The following is a 25,071-nucleotide window of genomic DNA, read 5'->3' on the forward strand; positions in this document are numbered from 1 at the left end:
AGTAACACTTCTTTTTCTTCAATGCTCCATTATTATTCTTGCTAAATTATCAGACAAAATTTGTGCCCAATTCATTATAGTTGCGTTTATGGCTGCATCTATCAATGGCAGCGATTCTGGGGAAAATTTAGTGCTATTGGGTTTGCTAGATAGTCTACATAGCATGGCCGTTGCAAAACTATGAGGGGGACAAATAGACGCAGTAGAGTACATATCGTTCTTGTATTTTTTTATTTTTTATTTTTCCCTCATTATTTGACCAGGTCTGTGTGTAGTCTGCTGAGTCCTCGTTATCTTTGGAAAACTTCTCGACAAACTGTTTGTTGTAGATGACTTGTGGCTCTAGTAAGTGGTACTTAAGCCGCAGGTTGTCTGGTGTAAAAGATCCCATAACCTCTTGGCTTCTGGTCCTAAATTATTTGTCTAAGATGTCTAGTTCATCAATAATCCATTTAACCATGTCTGTATAAGGGGTTATCTTTGGACGCGCAGCTATGCGATGCAAAAATGAGCATGTTGTCTCAAACATGGAGGCGTTTGAGGAATCAACAACTGTCAATTGTGACCTTCGTCTCCAAAATCCTTGGTTTTTCTTCTTCTTATATTATACATGGCTTCCCACATAGAGGTTCCTCTCTCTCTGCTGCATGTATTATCTGTAAATCGAGAAGTCATTTTTGATTTCTTAGACACGACTGCCTTACCTTTCTTCACCATTGCTCCCAATGATTTTCTCTCAGGATTTTTCCTAAAAGTGAAGAACAACATCTATTGGATATATAAAGATAACAATGAATGTGAAATGGAATAATGCGGTTAACTTTGAAAAGGTGATAAGAAAGGTGTTTTATTTGAACGTAAGTGAGAAGATATCATATCACGTTAAATGGCTCTTCATCCATAGATGCAGTTAACTCTTACTAAATGCCCACTAATGCTTCATTATCTCTTAGCTTTGATGCTCATAAATGTCTACATTATAAGTCAGGAAAAAGCTTCTAGGGTAGCGAGCCTGTGAATTGCGATAATGTTGATTTTGCGATTTGTGAAGCAATATCATAGATCGCAATATCGCATTATGCCTTCTCGCTTTTTTTACCTTCCCTTACATTTCTGTGAGATGCGAGATGCAAGCCGTTCATTTATTGCCTCAAAACATAGCTACTTATAAGGGTTTTCTATGTAAAGACCTTTTTAATAAGCGGCGGACCTAAACATTTGTTCGTAATGTATCCAAGGAGTGGGTCCTGGTATTGATCGCATTTTGCAATATCAACTGATGGTAAGTTTGCGGTGCTCTTTTAAATGCTCAAAATGCGATGCGGTAAAGGTTATGATGCCATCGCAGTTTCAAATTTCGCTTGTTCTGAGGTAACCTTTTAAGGCGGGCCCTTTATAATTAGTGATATGTAATGTGAGACTTGGTTTTAACGAGAAAAGCTTTAGGACCTAGTTTATATCAAAATATGATAGTTTCGAGGTATAAAGCGTGGAGTCTTCTTTTAATCATTTTTCACTAGATTTGGTGGGTTAGCAAGGTTTTTGATGATGCTTAATCATGCGATATGTGGGAAGGAAAGCATTTAGTAGTTCTTTTGAAAAAGGGGTTTGATTGACATCTTGATTTATTCCAAAATTAAATAAGAAAAATGCCTAAATGCTAAGTTTATTTTTGGAAGGATTTTTTAAAGGGTCCCCATTTATTAATGTAACATTAACTACTACTATTAATATATGGGGGGTTGTTGAATAACACAACGAAATGCAAGGGCAACTTTTTAGAGAGGTATTGACATTGCATTTGCAGCTGAGATAAACAGGTTTGTAGTGGTATATTTAGATGATATGATTGTGTTTTAAAAAAAAAAAGAAGAACATCTCAAGCACTTGGAGAAAGTCTTTCAAAAATGCAAAAAATTCGGTATTTCTTTAAACCCGACTAAGAGTATTTTTTCTTTGACAAAGGGAAAGTTGTTGCGTCATATTATATCAAAGGAAGGAATTAAGATTTATCCAAGTAGGTCTTCTGCTATCTGAAAATTGGTCTACCCATAAATAGAAAAGAAATCCAATCTTTTTAGGCAAAGTAAATTTTATGAGGAGATTTGTTCCTAACTTTGCAGAAATTGTGAAATACATCACAAAGATGCTTAGGAAAAATTGTGATATTAAATGGACAACAGAGGCTAAAAATTTGTTTGAAGAAATAAAAAGGCTCTTACTCAGGCTCCACCCCTCATAAATCCTGATTTTTCAAAGCATTTTATGGTTTTTACCTTTGCTTTAGAACACACAATTGCTGGAGTATTGTTGCAGAATGGACAACATGGTTATGAACAAACTATTTCATTTTTCAGTAGAACACTTGGAAATTCTGAATTGAAATATAACTTCATGGAGAAGCAATCTTATACTTTGGTGAAAGCTCTTAAATATTTCAGGGTGTATGTCATTCATTCACACATTATTGCATATGTACCTAATGTTGTAGTAAAGGACATATTAACTCAAGCTGATCCAGATGGTAAAAGGAGTAAATAGATTGCTACTCTGTTGGAGTATGATTTGGAAATTAGGCCTACAAAATTGGTAAAAGGACAAGGATTGGCAAAGTTGATGACTCAATCAAATTTTGACCATCTAGAAATCAATTTTGTAGTAGAAAATTCAGATACAATTAAAGATGAAGAGCTGATCCCTGTTAAAGAAAAGTTTACAATGTCATATTGGTATAACGACGTTATCTTTGTACTGCAAAATCATAGAGCTCCTCCTGAACTAACAAAAACAAAATCCAGATTTGTCAAGTTGAAATTAGTGAGATATTGTATTTTGAATAAATATTTGTATTGAAAAGATTTAGGTGGAATACCTCTTAATTGTCTATTGGAAGATGAAACTGAAAAAGTGATCGATGAGTTTCATAAAGGTGATTGTGAAGGACACCATTACTATAGAGAAACAATGAATAAGATACTCAGAGAAGGATTTTATTGGCTTTCATTGTTCAGATATGTATACAAAAAGGTTGCTACTTGTCATGAATGTCAAATATTTGAAGGGAAAAGGAAGTTACTCTCATTGCCTTTAAAACTTGTTTTTGTGGAATCCCATTTCCAGCAGTGGGGGTTAGATTTTATTTGCAAAATACATCCTACTTCTTCAGGCCAACAACAGTGGATATTAACAGCCACTGGTTACTTCACAAAGTGGATTGAACTAATTCCCACAAGACAAGCTACAAATGAAGTCATTATTAAATTCCTGGAAAATAACATCGTGTCAAGACTTGGCTGCCCCATGAACATCATCACTAATAATGCTCATGTTTTCAAATTAAAAAGGTTGGTAAGTTTTTGTAACCAGTATAATATCACTCTTGGTCATTCTACATCTTATTACCCCCAAGGTAATGGCTTAGCTGAATCTTTGAACAAAAGCCTAGTTAAAATCATCAAAAATATTTTGCAGGAAAATAAAAAGGTCATGACATGTAAAAATTAAATTTTCTCTATGGGCTGACAAAATTTGTACTAAAAGATCTATAGGAGTTTCTCCTGATGAGTTAGTCTATGGAATTGAAGTTGTTTTTCCTAGTTCGCTTGGAGTTCCAGTCATGAAACTGTCGCAGGGACTAGAGGAAGAACCAAATTCTATCCAAAGGAGGTTCAACTAACTAATTTCTCCATAGGAAAAAAGATAAGAAGTTTACAACAATCATCAACAATTTCAGAACATAATAAAAAATACTTTCGACAAAAAGATCAAAGCAGAAAATTTCAGTCCTCAAGATGTAGTTTTGAAGTGGGAAGCTAAGATTGAAGATAAAGGAAAACACGACAAGTTTGAGAATCTCTGGAAGGGGTCGTATAAGATTTCAACTTATCACGGGAATAATACATTTATATTGCAAGAGATGGATGGTCAAATATATATGGGAGGACATGTTAATGGCAGGTTTCTAAAACATTATATCTCTTGATCCAGTTGAAAGAAATACCATTGTATATATTCCATTTTTATTTTTTTCTCATTTGCAGGTGTGGATGATATATTTGACAAGTTTGAGCCCGAAGTGAAGGCCATAAAAACTTGGAGATTATGTCGTCATTTTCAGTTTTCAATAAGGCAACTGGTCTACTGGTTCTTTGCTGCACCACAGGGGTGCAACATCCCCATTGGATCCATTGTTATCCATGATAACATCTAGAAATAATTTTTAGTTTGATTAATCATTTGCATCTAGTTGCTGCTTTTCCGAAAGAGGTTGTTGTACTTTGCAAATTGGAGATTAAAGAAGGAGAGAATAGGTATAGTTTGAATTATTTTGGAGAAATTCCCATATTCTCTAAAAACCTATTTTCTTTCGCAAACTCCATTTTTCCCTTTTTTTTATGAAAACTATAGCCACGGTGACCCATTTTTTAACTCTAGCCGAAATCCCGTTTTATTTCCAACTCTAGCCGTGTTTCAGCGTTCCCCTTGGAAATTTATTTAAAACATTAATAAAACATGTTGTAAGCATTTTAAAAGGTTGGGACCCCCACTTTAAATCGCAATCAGCCTTTTCCCTTTTGCAAAATCATATCCGCCCATGTCCCTCCTTCGCTTGTGATTGCGATATCACAAATCACAGAGTCTCTCCTCCGCCGATATCACAAGTCCTCCTCGTTGATTGCAATATCATTGAAAACCATCATCACTCCTCCACCGATATCTCAATTCCTCCTTGTCGATTTCAATATTGCAAGTCCTTCAACAATTTTCATATCCACGTTCCATTTCCACTCTTCCCACCGATTGCGATAAAGACCTTCCCGCCGATCGCGATATTTCCACCTTCCCGCCGATCACGATACGGCCCTTCCCACCGACCACAATAAATCCTTCCCCCGCTGATTGCGATATCACAATTGGGGATCACACAAAACATAACTCCTTCCTCCACTCAACTCCCTTCCGACTTGTGATTTTGATGGATTCGAAAGGTTATGTATTATAGTTTTGATAAATTTCAGGTCCGACATATTGGGAAATCACCATAAAATCAATGTTAAAGCTCCATTTCACTTTTCGATGGCGTATTGTGATTGTGATAAAAACAAACCTATATCAACGACCCAAATTCAATCAGCCTAGAACAACGACTCAGATCAACGAATATTAAAATGCCCATTTTTGCTTCTGCTCAGTGGGATAGCAAGGATATTTTTTAGCAACATGGTCATCAAAGAGGACAATGAGAAAAGAGGAAAGTGAGGGTGTTTTTCGGCATATATCCAACATCATGGTCATCAAATAGAACACAGAGAAAAGAGGACTGTGAAGGAACTTTCAAACACGTTTCAAACAACAACAATCCTACCAGCAAAATAAAAAATATTGCTTATTTAAAGGCCCAGAAACAGCACAACAGAATTCAAAAGGTGGCATGCTCTAAATTTCGACAAATACAGTGCCAACATTACAAATAGTTGCAATTTTTCCCGAATTATTGTAACAATTGGATGAATTTTGTTTAGATGTGACTCCTATTTGTATTCAAACTCTGTTAAAATAGAATTCCTATGAAAGCTTTGTTAGTTAGAAGAAATGGAGGAACAAGTCTCTAAAACAATGAATCGAATTTGGCGCAAGTGGCAAGATATGTAAAGGGATATTTTCTCTATAAATAGGCAGATTTTCGACTCTAAGAATGGTTGATGAAGAGTGTGAAAAACTGATCTTCTGTAATATTTTTTTCTTTTAATAGAAAATTAGCAGCTACTTTTTTTTGTACGTGGGATTTGTGTTATGTCTTTTATGAGTTTTTATTATGTTGTTTCAAGTTTTACATAGTATCTTGATTACTTGGAATTTTTTCAAACAACTCCAATTTCCTTCATTTACTATGTATGACTATGGGTGTCCATTTGTATCAGTTTTAAAACCATAGATGCCTCAGCTTCTATTAAACATTGTTGTTGATCATAATCTATTTTAATTTGACTCCACGCCCAATGGTGGCAGTAATCACATTTTTCTTCACCTACAAAATCACAAAAAGAGATCAGAGTTAGTCATCTGAATTTTGAGTTTATCACAATCATTTATAAATATTTTGAGAGAGCCCTCTCAGGTTGGAAGGACTAACTTCTAGTCAAATGTTGGTTTGAAATAGTTACACTTGGTTGAAGTTTGATACAACCCAAACCTTTCAAGCGCAGTGATCATAGGTTGCATGGGCTTTTTGCTTATTTTCCTTTTGTATTATGTTAAATTATTGTTATATTGTTGCTCTACTCCCAGACTTGTAATTTTTCCATGCTAGGTCATCTCTCTGTGAGCTATCCTCAAGCTTGGACGAACTCTTGGGAAGTAACGTGGTGGTTACTTAGTTATTGGGTTCAAGGGAAATTGAGTGGATTGCGGTTTAATTCCATGGCTCGATCCTCTCGCAATAGGGCCACTAAATGGGGGGGGTGTCGTGGCCAAAGCTGGAATAGTGGAGCTAGACAGGGAGACTAACATTCCCAGCCACAACATAAAAGAGGCTGAGGGAATTGCAGTGCCTCAAGCATTACCTGCGAGGCCGATCAAAATTTCTAGGCAGACACGCCCCCACAGGTTCGGTAATTGATTTTTGGGTGGAAGATTGTAGATTTTTCCTGTAGATTCACAACTCATGTAATTTCCTAAAACACAAGACAAGAATCTACTCTACTCTTTAACCAACGGAAGCCCATAAATATTGATGAAAACAGTAATCGAAAAGAGGAAGATAATCAATGACACATAACACAATATGTATCCAAGGAAAGCCACAACTTAAAACCCCTACTATATATATTGCATTAATCAGAAATCGAAGATGGGAATACAATGCTTGTTCTCACAAGAACAATCGCTGCACAAGTATAATCAACTCTAAGCTCACAAGCTAGCTCAAGCCAAACTTTTGGCCTATTCTACAGATCTCCAAGCCCCTATTTCCTTGCACTCTTGATCAAATAATTTTGATGAATACAATATGCTCTGCTCAACCTGCACAAGTATTTCCTATCCTCCGCCTGATGAATTCCTTTGGCCAATACTTAGGAAAATTTCCAAGCAACCAAGCTTCTAATTCCTTGCACAACTCTTGAGAGAATTAACCTGTATTTAAAGGGAATCCTCACTCTATAATTACACGATCCAAACATAGGTCCTTCTCTGATTGCATGCATGATATTTACAACTCAGTAAATAATACAATTGATAGTACATTGTCCCCGCACTTTAGTCTCAATTGGATCTTTCTCTGAACTGGCATGCACAAGTTTCTCATGAGGGAATCTTTGGCTAACCGGAGTAACACTTATGGATGCACTAGTGCACCAACTAACTGTTAGTCCTCTATTAGTTCCCCAAAGAGTTAGAACTAATAATTTAATTGACCATAATTTAGTAAATTGAGTTATCTAATTACAACTCAATTTAAACTCATCCTAGATCCATATACATGACTACAGAAAGACTTCCAACTCAAAATTACTAAGCTAATTAAGTAACTTAATTAACTATTTACAAGTTGCTACGAGAATAGAATTACAATTTAATTCAAGGACAAGTTAAATTGGAATTTCTGGATTCTATTTTTAACATTTCTTCTTGCTATTTTCAACACTCCCTCTCAATAATAAAGGAATTCAACTCTATCCTGATCCTGAACCTTTGGAATGTTCTGCATGCAACACTTATCTCTAGTGTTGTTGCTACAACAACTCCAGAAACAAAAAAACATCCAACCTAGATCAGTATGATGCATCTGTCATCAAAGTTTCTGACTGTTATTGCCTCTGTCGACCGAAAACTCCACGCTTCTGCCTTTTTGCATTGGTGTCAAATCTTCTCCATGCTCTTCAATATCTGACTGATCTAGCCTCTATCACTCTGATCTCTGACTGCATCAACCGCTACTGATTCCTCCTACTATTATGTACTTTGGGCTCCGGTAGCAATGTATGATCCATGAGATAAAACCTCTTAATGGGCGTTACCTAATTTCAGCCCTCTTGGAACTTATCTCTTCACATTGCCACACCTCACACTTGGAGGTATGGATGCATGTGCTCCCTCTATCCACTTGGCTCAAAATTTCCCCCTACTGGAGGTCTCTTCATGAGTGGATGCCTCCACTCGGTCTCCTCTCTGCTTCTCCAATTGTGGCTTCTCCATAATTTCCTAAAGATGCTTCTGAGGCTTCTTTTTTGGTTGCATGTTGAGAGGCAATTCACTCTCCCTCTCAACAACCAAGTCTATAACCTTTACCTTGCTCTTGAAGGCTTTGCACGCATCTTGTACCTCAAGAGCATACAAATTCTGGACTCCTGCACCATTTTTTTTCATGTCCTGTGGCAATGTGTCTAAGGAAAACCTTTCCCTTACTTAAAATCACATCATAGTCACGGTCTTCCAAAACCGCGACAGAAACAAGATTCTTCTTTAGTCCTAGAACATACATCACATCTGTGATCTTGAGAGTGGAGTCGAACTCCCTCTGAAAGGTAACTATACTGATCCTGATAGCTCTATACCTCCCATCATCTCCAAAATCTATACACAGCTTGAGGTCTTTCTCATCAAGATCACTAAAGAGATCTTTGTTCCCCATCATATGGAACAAGGCATCGTTATCAAGATACCACACGCCTCCCATGACAGTATTGACCGTGCATGCAGTGAGAGTGAAATCGAGTTCAAATTGTGAAGCTAGTGCTTCACCTGCTGCATCTACTACAAGCTCCTTCTTGCTTGCTTTCGTCAGTGGAAAATTCGTGGCATAGTGCCCATGCTCTTGATAGTGAAAACCCTTGACTTTCGACAAGTCCATATTCTTTTTGCCCACCTCACCTTGGGAGTTCTTTCCCTTGGCCTTCTTTGCCTTACTTGCTAAGGCAAATTCCTCTTCCACTTCCTTGGAAGAGGTCACATCTTTGGTGTTCCATTGAAACTCCTCTTGTACTAAATTCGACCACAGTTGTTCCCAATTTGGTAGCTTAAGTTTTCTCTCACATTGGAAAAGTCCTGATAACTGTGCCAACTCTTGGGAAGTCCTAGGAGATCTAGGCTCACCATATCATCCTTGGCAACATTGATTCCAACACTTCCAATCTCATCTCGACAATGAGTGAACTTGGTCAAGTAATTTGGAATTGAGTTTCCTGCCTCCATCTTGATTTTTCGAAGTTTATCTTTCAGTTCCAACTTCCTATGGTCACTGTTGTTCTGGAAAAGTCATTTCAATGCTTTCCACATAGCGTATAGAGTCTCCTTCCCATGAAGACTTAGAGACAATGTGGTCTCGAACTCCCTCAAGGATTATCTGCCTCGCCCTTGCCACACACTTTTTCCATTCGGTCAGATCTTTTGAATTCGATGCTGGTGGCTTAGGAATTTCTTGACCAATGAATTCGTTCAAGCCATTATCCTCCAACATGACCTCCATCCTATCCTTCCAGGATATGTAATTCGAGCTTCCATCCAAGGCATACTTGAGCTGCAAACTATAGAATGCCATCTGTCGATGTTGAGGTATGTATTGCAAATTCGAATTTCACTTGTAACCCTAAACTCAAAAAATTTGAAATCTCCTCTATTGTATTGTAATCAGCTCTAATACCATGTATATTTTTCCTGTAGATTCACAACTCATGTAATTTCTGAAAACACAAGAAGAGAATATACTCTACTCTTTAACTAGAAAAATCCCATAAAGATCAATGAAGACAATAATTGACAAGAGGAATATAATTAATGCCACATAACACAATATGTATCCAGGGAAGCCACAACTCAAAACCCCTACTATCTATATTGCATTAATTAGAAATCCAAGATGACAATACAATGCTTGTTCTCACAAGAACAATCCTTGCACAAATATAATCAACTCTCAGCTCAAAAGCTAGCTCAAGCCAAACTCTTGGCCTATTTTGCAGCTCTCCAAGCCCCTATTTCTTTGCACTCTTGGTAGAATAATTTGGATGAATACAATATGCTCTGTTCAACCTTAAGCTCAACTTGCACAAGTATTTCCTATCCTCCACCCGATGACTTGCTTTGGCCAATACTTAGCCAAATTTCCAAGCCTCAAAGCTTCTAATTCCTTGACAATTCCTGAGATAATTAGCTCATGTTTAAAGGGAAATCCTCACTCTACAATTGCGCAATCCAAACATAGGTCCTTCTCTGATTGCATGAATGATATTTACAATTCAACAAATCATATACAACTTATAGTACATTGTCCTTGCACTTTAATCTCAAATGGGTCTTTCTCTGAACTGACATGCATGAGTTTCTCATGAGGGAATATTCAGTTAACTGGAGTAACACTTGTGGATGCACCAGTGCACCAACTGATTATTAGTCCCCCATTAGTTCCACAAACAGTTAGAACTAATTTAACTGACCATAACTTAGTAAACTAAGTTATCTAATTACAACTCAATTTAAACTCATCTTGGACCCCTAAAATTTAGGGAGAACATATACATGACTAAATAAAGACTTCCAACCATAAATTACTAAGCTAATTAAGTTAATTAAAATTAATTAAATATTTACAAGTTGTTATGAGAATATAATTACAATTTTAATTCACAATTTCATTCAAGGACAAATTAAATTGGAATTTCTAGATTCTATTTTTAACATTTCTTGTTGTTATTTTCAACAAAGATAGATATAAAAAAACAAGTTGAGAATATTGATTTGGACAAGGTGGAATGACATACTTTAATCACATAACCAACCCACTCTAGAGGACGATACACCCAGTTTCTGTAGAAATTCCTTGTAGATTCAAACTGTTAATTGTAATTTACTAAAACAATAGACTTGAATCTACTCTTGTCATCAATGGAAACAACTAAACGATCGTGAAATCACGAAGCATACAAGAGATATAATTTAATAAACACATTACACAATTATTTCCTGGGGAAAGCCACAACTAAAAACCCTTGTTATTTGTATATTGTTTTAGTAAAAAATATGAGAAGATTACAATGCTTTGCTCAAGCTTGAGCAACCTTTGCACTATCTCTATCTGTCTCATTGCTTCCTAGACAAGCCTAGGCCAATACTTAACCAAATTTCTTCTTTCCCAAACCCTATTTCCTTGTGTTGATTTCTTGGGAATTATCCCCCTATTAATTATGAAAATCCCTCAATATGAATTACCTAATCCTCAAAGGTCTTCCTATTACTATATGCACCACCTGTACAATTCAGATAATTATACAACAGATAGTACATTATCCCTGAACTCCAATCTCAACTGGGTAACTCTCATAGTTGACATGCATTGATCTGAATTTGAAACTACTTGAAATTTGTTTGCAAAGTATTCAATTCAGAATTAAACATGTTTAAAAGATTTCCATGTCTTGCAGAAAGAAAACACATGAAATTTTCAGCTGTTCATGACCCATTCAAGCATAGCAGAGTTATTTCCTTTTACTGTTTAACACATTAAAATGATTTTTTTCTGCAAAATAAATCAGCCACAAATGCAAAAGAAGTTGATAAAACAGTTCACCCTCTCCAGGGCTACGTCTGCTGGGTCCAAAGCTCCCAACCGGGCTTGTCCTTGTTTTTATTAAATGCTCAAATTGAAAATACAGCTGAATAGAAGCATCTACAGGTGAAATAGATGGCAAAAATGGATTCAGAACACTTGAATCCTTCAGGATTGACTATTGGATCAACTCCAATGGATACCTGCAACCCTATACAGTCTTCACAAAACTGGGCCCCAGTGGCTCCTAGAACTTTCACGGCTCTAAAACCTCTGCAAATGACCTCAGATGGCTGTAAGACCTGCACCAATGGCTTCAGAAGGTTGAAAATACCCAAAATAAAAATAAAAAAATCGTCCAAAACCGACTTTCCTAGCCAAAGTTATGGCCATTTAAAGTTTCTCCAGTTTGCCCCTAGAAAAACTCCAGCTAACTTTAGTTAACTCCAGTTAGCTCCGCCAATTATGGCGGGTCCGCAAAATTTGGCGCTCCTGCCAAAATTCCGCCAACTTAACTGCAGTTACATTTAATGTTTGGTGGTTGCCTTGGATTTTGTGCCGGGGAATATTCCTTTTTTATTTTTTTTTGAAAAATTAAAATTTCTAATGTTATGGACAAATTCTTCTTTCTGCCATAACTTCCTCATATGGCGACCGTTTTTCGAACCGTTTGCGGCTTCGGAATCGGGAAGACGAGTAATTTCCAGTCATTTAAATTTGAATCAGTTCTAAGCACTTTAAATTTTGAGCATTTTACGACACTTAGGACATGAGCACCTAATCACGCCTCCCCATTAGGAAGCTTTTGGACCCCAAAAGCCTTCAACTACTTGTTAAAGAGGTGAGGGTACAGCTCCTTCACTCTGTCCACCTCCATCCACTTTTCCTTGTTCAGTTTGTTGCCTTTGAAACCAACCCGAACATAATCTACACTGCCCCTCCTTGAAGTGCGTGTCCTTCTGTCAAGGATTGTATCTTCTTTCAGCTCATCTAAGAATTCTGGCAAGAAATCTTCTATAGATGGTAGCTGAACAACATTTTCATGATTAGCAATCAAAGGAGGTTCATACAAACATAAGTTCTCCACATTGACAACAGAATACATTTGCATGTAGGAAGGCAAATCTAATTGAAAAGCATTATTTCCAACCTTCTTGAGGATTTTGAATGGACCATAACGAATAGGCTTCAGCTTTTTACCTTCTCCTTGCATCCTTTCCTTACTAATGTACAACCATACCTCATCTCCTTCTTGAAACTTGTGATCGACTCTATGCTTGTCGTGTCTTTCCTTGTACTTGCCTTGACTCTTCTCAAGCTGTTCTTGAATTTGCTGATGTATTTGCTGAATTCTTTCAATGAATGAACGAGCTTTGTCAATGTCACTATGTCCCTCAATGGCAACATCTTTCTCAAGAATGAAATCAAGAGGTGATTTTGGAAAATAACCAAAACAAGCTTCAAACGGTGAGGTGTTTGTGGAAGAGTGCTTGGCACGATTGTAAACATGTTGTATGTAGTGCAAATGTTCATCCCAAAGTTTGGGATGCTTGCTGAAATAACCTCTCAAGAGGTGCACAATGGTTCTGTTCACAACTTCGGTTTTTCCATCTGTTTGCGGATGGAAAGCAGTATTTTTCTTCAACTTTGTGTCCATCATCTCCCATAGGTTGGACAAAAAATTCCCCACAAATCTGGAATCCCTATCACTAATAATGGAAGTAGGCAAACCAAAGTGAATCCATACATGATGAAAAAATAATTCAGCAGTTTGTTCAGCAGTTATAGTTTTCTTACAAGGCATAAGTATACACATTTTGCTGAAACGATCAACTACTACATATAAATAATCATGCTGCTTTCGAGATTTTGGCAAACCTCCTACAAAATCCATAGAGATGCTCTCCCATGGTCTAGAAGGTACCGGAAAAGGAGTATACAAACCAAGCTTCCTGTTGCTAGGCTTGCTTGTAGCACATAATGAACAACCTCTTATGAACCTTGAAACAGAATCTACCATGCGAGGCCAATAGCAATACCTCTGTAGATGTGCAACTGTTTTGCTCACACCAAAATGGCCAGCAATAAGAGAAGAATAAGCTTCTCTTATGACATTTATCCTCTCCCCCTGTGGTATACACAACTTGCCCAAATGAAACATCAAATTGTTATGCATGTGATAGTCATTTTCCTCTACATGATTTCCTTTGCTCAAGTTAGCATACACATATTTAAAGTCATCATCAGATGCATATTTTTCTATGTAACTATCATGTACAATGGAATCATTCTTAAGTAAAGTAACAACACCAATAATAGGCCTTGAAAGCATATCAACAACCTTATTCAAAGTACCTTTCTTATACCTTATTACCAAATGGAACTGTTGCAAGAAGCCCATCCATCTGAAGTGTCGTGACTGTTGTAACTTGCTTTGTGATTGCAAGTACTGTAAGGGCTGATGGTCGGTATGTATAACAGTTTCTTTGCCCATCAAGTAGTGTTTCCACTTTTTGACGCTTTGTACCAACGCATACAACTCCTTATCATATGTAGGATAATTTACAACAGCACCATTAAAAGTTTCAGAATGAAAAGAAATAGGCTTACCATGCTGTAGAAGAACTACACCCATAGCATAATCACTAGCATCAGTTTGTATCTCAAATGGCTGTCTCAAATCCGATAATGCAAGGACTGGAGCTGAACTAATCTTCTCTTTCAAAGATTCGAAAGCTTTTCGCTGCTTGCCTCCCCATTGGAAAGCATGCTTCATGCTTGTCACTGCATGCATAGGAGCTGCTATAGAAGAGAAGTTAGAGATAAAATTCCTCCAATATTGAGCTGCACCGAAAATACTTCTTACCTCTGTTATGGATTTGGGAGTAGGCCACTTCACAATAGCCTCAATCTTAGCAGGATCAATTCTCAAAGCACCTCCTCCTACTATGTGTCCCAAATAAACCAAAGAAGTCTTTCCAAATTCACATTTTGACATTTTAAGAAATAATTGATTCTTCTTCAAAACATCAAGTACTTTTCTAACATGCATGACATGATCTTCTCTAGACTTGCTGAAAATTATGATGTCATCTAAGTAGACAATAACGAAATCATCAAGAAAAGGACGCAAGACATCATCGATTACCCGCATGAAAGTTGTAGGTGCATTACACAAACCAAACGACATCAAAAGCCACTCAAAGAGTCCTTGTTTGGTTTTAAAGGCTGTCTTCCAAATGTCACTTTCTTCAATTCTTACTTGATGATATCCACTGCGCAAGTCTAGCTTAGTGAAATATCGAGCATCTTTCAGCTGGTCTAGCAAATCATCTATCCTTGGGAGTGGGTAACGATTCTTTACCGTTATCTTGTTCAAGGCCTTGAAATCAACACACATACGCCAAGTGCCATCTTTCTTTGGAATCAATACAATCGGTGACCCACATGGCGAAGTACTTGGCCTTATGAAACCCTTGTCCAACAAGTCCTTGATTTGCTTTTTTATTTCAGCATTCTCCATAATAGACATGCGGTACATGCCTATGTTTGGAAGAGGACAATCTGGATGCAAATGGATTTCATGTTGAATCTCCCTCTTAGGAGGCAAACCTGTTGGCTCCTGAAACATCTCATGATATGCATCAACTACATCATACAGATCTGATTTAAGTTCTGGATCACAATTGTCAAATGACTCATGATTCACATCAACCTTGGGCTTAATCATAAGAAGAACAAAATTCTTACTTGAATTGACCAGCCTTTTTACCTGTCCTGCATTCACCATCGCTATATTTGTCTTCTTGCGATGAGCTCTAACAATGAACTCTTTGCCATCTTTGAAAAGATGATATTTGTTTTCATGGCGATGAAAGATAGCTTTCCTGTCAAACAAGTAAGGACTTCCCAAAACAATTCCTGCTATATCAAAAGGTAGCACATCAAGTTCAACTGTGTCAATAAAATGTGCAGTAATTGCAAAGCGCAATGTGCACTTTCTTGAAACTTGTAAATTTGCATCCTCGCAAATCCATCCAAGTGGATATGGCTTCGGATGTGGAACGGTCTCAAGTTTAAGCTGCTTAACCAAGTCCTCTGATATAAGGTTTGCTTGTGACCCACTATCAAAAAGTGTGTCAATTTTAGTATGTTTTGAAATCACCCTCACATGAAACAGTTCAATTCTTTCTTCCTCATTAGGAGCTTGTACATGGCAGTTTGAGGTGCTAGTGCTGGCTTGAGTTTCAAATTCTTTTCCCTTCAAGTTTTTCAAACCCATGGCTGTAATTTTGGTTTCATCACCTGAATCTTCCCCTAAATCTTGTGGTGTATATGTAGTAGCAGCAATTTTTTGTTTCCCTTTGGATTTGTTAAATTGAGGTCTTTTTTCAGGATATAATTTCCAACAGTTTTTCTCCACATGGCCTGGTTTAGAACAGTGTTTACAGATCACTTTCTCACTCTCCTGTTTGACAGATGCATTCTTTTTTCTCTTTCCCTTGGAGGTTTTCTCTTTGTTTTTCCCCTTGGGGGGTTTGTTTCTACCCTCTTCAAATGTGTTTTTTCCCCTTGCCTCTAAATGGGTAGCTTGGACACAAACCTCGTCCAGGCTAGTAGGGTCAAACATCAAGATGGTGTGTCTAAGGTAGCTATGCAAGCCACCAATGTATTTCAGCAAGGTTTCTTGGGTCTGTAAATCTACTCTTAACAAGAGAGCTCTTCTCCTGAATTCTTGGGTGTAGTCTTGGACACTCTGACCCTTAAGTTGTCTGAAATTTTGCCAATTCATAATGGCTTTCTGCATGTGAGCAAGAGGATAAAACTATTTTTTAATGGCTAACAGAAATTCAGGCCATGTTAAGGTAACCTTACCAAATTTCTTGATCTCCTCTTTAGTCTTGGCATCCATTCTCAAAGAAGCCAACTGAATCTTTGTGGCATCATCATGCATATTCTGGATCCTCAAGTAAACTTCCAACTGCCTAATCCAGTTGTCAAGCTTTTTTGCATTCACTTCACCATTAAACATAGGTAATTCGAATTTTACATCAAGCTTCAAAAAAGGATTTTTTCCAGAGGATCTATGCTTATGAACAGAAGAAGACAAGGATGAAGAGGAAGAAGGTGAAGATGGGGGTGGTGGACCACCATTTCCTCCATGTCCTTTCTTGGAATGATCATCATCCTTCTTACCTCCTGAAGAGCCCTCTCCTTCATGTGGATGTTTGGACCCTTATCCAGCGAAGTTCTCTAGTCAACTGTCCTTCCCCTCTTTTGAGTTTCAACCTGGTAAGCATCAATACCTTGCAAGATAGTTAGAAGATATTTGCACAAAAACCCTGAGCTTTGATACCAACTTGATCTGAATTTGAAACTACTTGAAATTTGTTTGCAAGGTATTCAATTCAAAATTAAACATGTTTAAAAGATTTCCATGTCTTGCAGAAAGAAAACACATGATATTTTCAGCTGTTCATGACCCATTCAAGCATAGCAGAGTTATTTCCTTTTACTGTTTAACACATTAAAATGAATTTTTTCTGCAAAATAAATCAACCACAAATGCAAAAGAAGTTGATAAAGCTATTCACCCCCTCCAGGGCTACGTCTGCTGGGTCCAAAGCTCCCAACCGGGCTTGTCCTTGTTTTTATTAAATGCTCAAATTGGAAATACAGCTGAATAGAAGCATCTATAGGTGAAATAGATAGCAAAAATGGATTCAGAACACTTGAATCCTTCAGGATTGACTATTGGATCACCTCCAATGGATACCTGCAACCCTATACAGTCTTCACAAAACTAGGCCCTGGTGGCTCCTAGAACTTTCACAGCTCTAAAACCTCTGCAAATGACCTCAGATGGTTGTAAGACCTGCACCAATGTTATTTAAAGATACACACAGTTATGTAAGGAGATGCAAAATTTGTCAGACAAGTGCTAGAGCTAAACAATATCAAATTGTCAATGATGTGTTGTTTAGAATAAATTATGATTGTGTTTTACTTAGATCTCTTGAAAAATCTGAGGTAGAGAAGGTGTTGCAGGAACTTCATGATGGACCAGTTGGCAGTCACTTTGGAGGAGATACCACCACACATAAAATCTTTCATGTCGGATATTACTGGTCAACGTTATTTAAAGATACACATAGTTATGTAAGGAGATGTAAAATTTGTCAGACAACTACTGGAAGACAGAGGAAACCCACATTACCGTTACACCTAGTCAACATTGACCAACCATTCGAGCAATGGGGATTGGACATAATAGGTGAGATCGCTCCTCATTATTCTAAGCAACACAGATATATCCTTATAGCAACTGATTATTTCACCAACTGGGTGGAAGCAATTCCACTCAAGGTAGCTAATTCTGAAAACATTATTGAATTCATAGATCAATTTATCATTACGAGATTTGGCCTACTATTAGCCTTGACGTTTGATAATGCATCTTATTTTTTAGGCAATGCTATAACAGAATTTTCTCTTAAAAGAGGTTTGAAGCTTAAGTACTCTGTTATTTATTATCCACAAGGAAATGGGTTAGCTGAATCAACAAACAAGAATCTCATTAGGATTATTAAATGAATTGCTGACCAAAGCCAGAAGAACTGGCATAAGTCTTTGATGTTTGCTCTATGGGTAGATCGAATAACTCAAAAAGCCTCCATTGGCACTTCTCCTTTTAATTTGGTCTATGGGAAAGAAGTCGTCTTACCTACAAATGTAGTTATTCCCTCTTTAGCCTTAGTTCAGTTCATTGAAGAAACTCCTTCCTCATCTATGCAAGTTAGATAGTTACAAATCCTTAAGCTTGAAGAGGAAAGAGAAAAGGCCAAGATCACACATGCACATCATCAGCAGTTAGTCAAAGCTTCCTTTGATTCAAATTCTGTAAGTTCAAAATCTTTTCAACTCAGAGACCTAGTATTGAAATGGGATAAAGACCATGAAGAGAAAGGTAAGCATACTAAGTTCCAACAAATGTGGCTCGACCCGTTTCAAATTGTGGAACAAATAGGCCCATCAACTTTTCTATTACAAGATTTATCAGGTAAGATAGAATATCTACCTATTAATGGCAAGATTTTAAAGAAATATTTTCTATAGAAGATGATCTCTTCTGCTCACTGTATATTATTGCCTTATGTTATATTTTTTAGAAAGAATAATGCAAGTTGAAAAACATTTACTTTTGGCTTTACAAATGATAGTCTCTTTTTAATTTTGACTTTTCGCTTGTGTAAGTAAAGATTGTTATGAAAGTAATATTTACATATGAAATATATATTTAAGTTCTATTGTTCAAAATTTGCTTGTTCTCTGCTAAAAATTATCTGATCTTTGATGAAAATTAGCTTTAGAAAAGAAATCTTTCCTTTACATCAGTGAAGAAAAGTATCAATAACAAAGCAAAGTCTCTCTATAGAAAATCATCTTTAAACTCTAGAATTGTCATCCAGAAGGCTCTTGAGGAGCCAATGATTCAACCCACCTAATCAAATTGCATTTTTAGTGTAATTCTAAAATATACTTAAACTTAAAGGATAATAGGTCTCATCAAGAGCCGACTTACCATGATCATAAGATTATAACTAACTGACATTACCTATACTTCATATCAACACAGGGTAATGGCTTGAGATTATATTAATCAAAAGATAAGGGGTCTCATCAAGAGTCAGCTTGTTCAGTTAAGTTATAAATCAAGTGAATGGCATTGTCAATTTTGGTCACCAAACCAAGACATTGTCCTTTAAGAGATAAAAGATGAAAATTTGAAGGAAGGAAGAATTACTTCAGAAAATAAAGAGGGCAATAAGTATACAAACGAGTTTAGCTTTAAAATTGCATTCTGACCTAGGTGGGATACTGAATCATCGCTAGTTAAAAGGTAACCCTGTCGAGGCTATGAACACTTGCTAGCAGCAAAGGCTCTACCTATGAAAACTGAGCATACCAAAACTGATATGGAAAAAGCCTCCTTGTTTTTATCCTTAAAACCAAGTAATGACTGATGTAGACAAAGTGACTTTCTTATGAGAAAAGGATAATCAAAAGAGTGATAGTTAAGTAGATGTTGTTTTATTATTAATGAGTAATATTAGTTACCTTATATTCCATGTAATTTTTATTTTCAAAACTATAATTATTTTGGAAGTCTTTAGAAATTTCAAAAATCAAGTGAATTGTCAATTGTTGCGCTATTCAAAAACCCTCCATCTATTAATAGTGGTAGTTAATGTTACATTAATAAATGAGGTCCCTTTAAAAAATCCTTCCAAAAATAAACCTATCATTTAGGCATTTTTCTTATTTAATTTTGGTATAAAGCAAGATGTTAATCGAACCCCTTTTTCAAAAGAACTACTAAATGCTTGCCTTCCCACATATCACATGATTAAGCATCATCAAAAACCTTGGTAACCCACCAAATCTAGTGAAAAACGATTAAAAGAAGACCACGCTTTATACCTCGAAACTATCATATTTTGATATAAACTATGTCCTAAAGCTTTTCTCATCAAAACCAAGTCTAGCATCACATATCGCTAATTATAAAGGTCCCGCCTTAAAAGGTTACCTCAAAACAAGCAAAATGTGAAACTACGATGGCATCATAATCTTTACCGCATCGCATTTCGAGCATTTAAAAAGAGCACCGCAAACTTACCATCAGTTGATGTTGCAAAATGTAATCAAGACCAAGACCCACTCCTTGGATACATTACGAACAATTGTTTAGGTCCACCGCTTATTAAAAAGGTCTTTACATATGAAAACCTGACAAGTAGCTATGTTTTGAGGAAATAAACGAGCGGCTCGCATCTCGCATCTCAAAGAAACGTAAGGGAAGGTAAGAAAATTGAAAATGCATAATGTGATATTGCGATTTGCGATATTGCTTCGGAAATCAGAAAATCAGCACTATCACAATTCAAAGGCTCGCCACCCTAGAAGCTTTCTTCCCGACTTACGATGTAGAGATTTATGAGCATTAAAGCTAAGAGATAACGAAGCGTTAATGGGATTTTCGTAAGAGTTAACTGCATTTATGTATGAAGAGCCATTTAACGTGATATGATATCTTTTCACTTGCATTCAAATAAAACTCCTTTCTTATCACCTTTTCAAATCTATCTGCATTATTCCATTTCACGTTCATTGTTATCTTTGTATATCCAATAGTTGTTGTTCTTCACTTTCAGGAAAAATCCACAAAGAAAATCGTTGGGAGCAATGGTCAAGAAAGGCAACACAGTCATGTCTGAGAAATAAAAAATGACTCATCTATTTATGGATACTACATGCAGCATAAATGGAGGAACCACTATGTGGGGAGCCATGTATAATATTCTGGAAGAAGAGAAACGAAGGATTCTAGAGATGAAGGTCACAGTTGATAGTCATGATTCCTTAGATGCCTCCATGTTTGAGACATCATGCTCATTTTTTCATTTCATAGTTGCGCATCCAAAGATAATCCCTTATACAAACATGGTTAAGTGGGTTATTGATGAAGCCAATATCTCAGATAGAGAATTCAGGACCAGAAGCCAAGAGGTTATGAGATCTTTTATGCTAGACAACCTACGACTTATGTACCACCTACTAAAGCCACAAGTCATCTACAACAAACAGCACGTCGAGAAGTTTCCAAAGAGAACGAGGACCCAACAGACTGCACCTGAACTTGGTCAAATAATGAGGGAAAAATAAAAAAAGACAAGAATGATATGTGCTCTACTACATCTATTTTCCCCCCTCATAGTTTTGCAACGACCACACTATGTAGAATATTTGGTAAACCCGATAGCACTAAATTTTCCCCATAATGACTGCCATTGAAAGATGCAGACGTAAACGCAACTATACTGAATTGGGCACAAATTTTGTCTGATAATTTAGCAAGAACAATAATGGAGTATAAAAGGAAAAGAAGTGTTGCTTCGCGGGTTTACTCTCCATTTTTTATGAGTGCCAATTTAATGGATGCAATTTGTTTTTGTTTGAAATTTCTTGTCATGGGATAGAAGTGGACTATCCAAGATCTGCTTCCCATTCACATATACCATAAAGACATGTGGGAACCTCAGTTTCAACCACATTTTTACAAAATTTGTCATGGAGCCATGCTTCTTATCCACAAACAACTTTACAACTGAGATGCCCCCAGGTTTTGCAAGGAAGCTGAGGTATATATCATCCCAGTGGCCAGATGGTTTGGGGAGGAAAAATTCACGCATATCAAGGTATTTGGCAGCATTGCCTCTCCCCATATCCTTCCATACCATGTTCCAGACAAATTGATGGCTAGAGAGATAACCTATCAAACAACTAGCGAGGGTGGGATGAGAAAAACATTAAAGGATTCAAAGAAGGCCAGTTGGCCTACATTCCCTTTATAGTGTGGAGCATTTGCATTGCACGACCTAGGGTATGCATTCAAAGAAGCAAAGATCATGTTATCTCTACAATTACTTAAATTCCCAGGAAGGAAATATGACCCATTTGGCATTGTCAAAGACTTTATCACCATGGTAAAAGTGAAAGTATTTAGTAATGAGGAAGATGCATTTAATGACATCCTTTTACAGAAGAACACGTCCACAGAGGTGAAGCATATGGCACAATTAATTTTTGACCGTGAAGATCTTGAAGCCTTTTACGAGTACAGAGAAATGAGGCTAACAAAGGTCCCATTGGACCAATTATTGATTGAAGCAATAAGGGAGCCTAATCCTAGTGTAAGTCTAGAAGGAGATTCCAAAGAAAATTATAGTACTAATTCTGGAGCAGAATCCCAAGAGAATTCTACCAGGGAGTCAGAGTAGTCAGAGCAACAATCACAAAATGGGAAAAGCAGAAGCAGGGAGTCGGAAAAAAATACAGCCCAATCTACAGAAAAGACAGTTGAGGAAACTTCAGCTAGAAAATAGACTGAAATCCATTCCACCTCCACCCAACCAATAAACCCCTAGTGATTGACTTAGAGGAAGAATGGGAGAACTTTAATAAAAATCTCCATACAGAGGAACAAACACTAGAGTTGCAAACTTCACAACAGAAAGAAACTCAAGAAATTACAGCAGAGGAGAATGTAAATACTCAAGAGGTAGAGCACATTCCTATCACTCCCACCTCTGAATTTTTTTTGAGAATTGAGGAGATTCCCCCTCTAGATGTGTTCTATAGCCCACAACTCAAAGAAGTTGTTAAAAGACAAAGGAAGAAAATGAAATTGGATTCTACAGCTGTTACTACCCCTGATAATGAACCGATGGATGTTGTTTGGAAAGACTCACCCATCGATCCATCCGACAATCTTACTAGAATGTCATAGTTTGCAAGTGCCTATGCTACAACGACTATCAACAAAGCAAAGAGGTGTCAATGTTGCTTAAATAAAAATAAAATAAAATTATGTTGCTTGAACAAGAATTACAACAAGCAAAATCCAACCAGCAAGAAGAAACACTATTAGCTGATGATGATGATGATGATGGTTAACGTCCACTCAGACCAAATTGGTCTATCGGACCTACAATTTTCTTAATTTTTACTTGTCTGGCTCCTCGTCTTTCTTGGCGAGATTGGTGTTGTAGCTTTCTTTCTTTTCTCTACGGTCTTCCAACTTCCTTTGTCTTGCATCTCCTTCATCTCGTCTGGTTCAAGCACATACAAATAAGACATCAAACTAGCTTAGCAAAGAAGGAAGCAAAATTACAAGAAACAATTGATCTACATAAGGATGATCCAAAAATTCATCAGTTTATTACTGAAGCGCTTGGCCTTAACTTCCAGGTGATGCACCAAAAGAAATATTATGCTAGAAGATTTCATAATGGAATTCTTATTGCGAAACAAGCGACAAATTGACAAGTCAAGTCGTTTAAATGAGACTTGAATATGATGAAATCATGAAAAGATTCTCTAACTTCATCACCTGGTAGAATTCAGAAGATGGGAGAAATGCCATCTTACCTAAACTGGAAGAGTCACACAAAGAAATCTTGTTTGCAAATCAGGAATCTCAGCTTAGAGAGGCATAAAAGACAATAACAGACGTGGCAGCAACAACAAATAGTGTTATCGAGAATATTAATGAAAATTTACATAGCGCCAACCTGGTAGCAAAGTCCATTCTGGGTTTTCTTCCTAATGTAAAACAACTTGAACTACAATGGAGGTAGGCAACAGAAGAAAAGGCAGAAGCAATTAGGTGAACGACCAGGTTAAACTGGGAAGCATATTGGTTACATTTAGTGAAACCTCACAACTAGTGGATGACCATGTGATGCCTAACCACTTCTATGGAGAAAATGGTGCCAGCACTGGCCGACATTGTGGTCACTGGGCAACTGAAAGCCAAATTTGGCTGACTGACACAGCTCAAGCCCATGACGGACATTTGAGATCTAAATATCAAATGCAGAATAGTTAGTCACCATGTTCATTTCTATTTTTGTTTTATTTTGCATAATTTTAGGAAGGTCGTTTAAACATCCTCAACTATTTTTGTAATAATCTATTTTTAGTTTTATAATTTAGTATTTAAACCCCTCTCGTGCATTTAGAGAGACTCGGGTCCAAAAATTTTATCAAAAACAATCTTCAAAACATGCACTTTTGTCCCTTTGAGGAAGTTCTGGTGAAATGAATGGAACATGATTTATTTTTATCTTATCTGGCATCTTCTATTGAAATTGCACTTTTGTACTCTTACATGTTGTTGGATGGATTGGAAGCAGATCAATATTGCTGAAGCACATGAGTAGGACTTATTACAAATGGTACTTTTATCTCGTAATTCTCTTTTACTTATGTATTAAGCAATAATTTCTCTTCAAATTATTTATGTATGAAAGTTTAAATCTTGGTTAACATTTATTGCACTTCTGTATGATGATGGCCTAAATTTTATGCTGAATACATGAATAATTTTTATGTGATATATCTTTCACAATCATTTCCACTAACTTTTTATACGAAACAATTATTGTTAAACAATTTTATTTCTTATTGCAATTGAATGATCTTTATAACCAATTACTTTTGGACATTATTGTAGATCGCATACTTCAAATTTATTCCAGGGTATAGTCATAATTAGATAGTGTTTAAATTAGGAGAAATGCATGTTATTATTAGTTTAGATTAGTTACTTTTAGCTTAAACATTACTCCAAAATATCACATATCACCCTATTAGCACTATCATAAATTAGATTGGGAAACTGGTCCCATTATCCCCATTCGGAGCCACTACTCCAAATGGAAAAGGAGTTGCCAACCAAGGTTTGGACCGGGTGGTTTCCCCCCACGTTGAAGCAACGATTTTCGAGGCTTCAACACATTCATAAGTCCAAAAGGCATATTTGCATAAATGTTCCCCTAGGTGTGGTAAAAGTTGTCTTCTCTTGATCATCATGATGTACCAATATCTAATTATAGCCCAAGAAACCATCTATTTTGCTACTTACGCATGCAAATGAAGAAAGTAGGATTTGGCACGAGAGATTT

The 25,071-nt window shown here is 36.7% G+C and overlaps 1 protein-coding gene across 6 annotated transcripts in view; it reads left to right on the plus strand.

Moving 5' to 3' along the window:
* LOC149177346 (uncharacterized) overlaps nt 1-25,071 on the plus strand; it is a 207,905-nt gene that overhangs the window by 104,159 nt on the left and 78,675 nt on the right. The window contains exon 5 of one of the 6 annotated variants that reach the window (XM_089423392.1): nt 24,301-24,342. The exons of the other annotated variants lie outside the window; for them this stretch is intronic. The gene's annotated coding sequence lies outside the window, so the exon portion shown is untranslated. The remainder of the gene's footprint in view (nt 1-24,300; nt 24,343-25,071) is intronic. 6 annotated transcript variants of the gene reach the window in all.

The sequence above is a fragment of the Pinus tabuliformis genome, chromosome 4_1 (assembly GCF_031772625.1).
Source record: "Pinus tabuliformis cultivar Carrire ecotype Pingquan chromosome 4_1, CPIR1, whole genome shotgun sequence".
In the NCBI taxonomy this organism is placed as follows: domain Eukaryota; kingdom Viridiplantae; phylum Streptophyta; class Pinopsida; order Pinales; family Pinaceae; genus Pinus; species Pinus tabuliformis.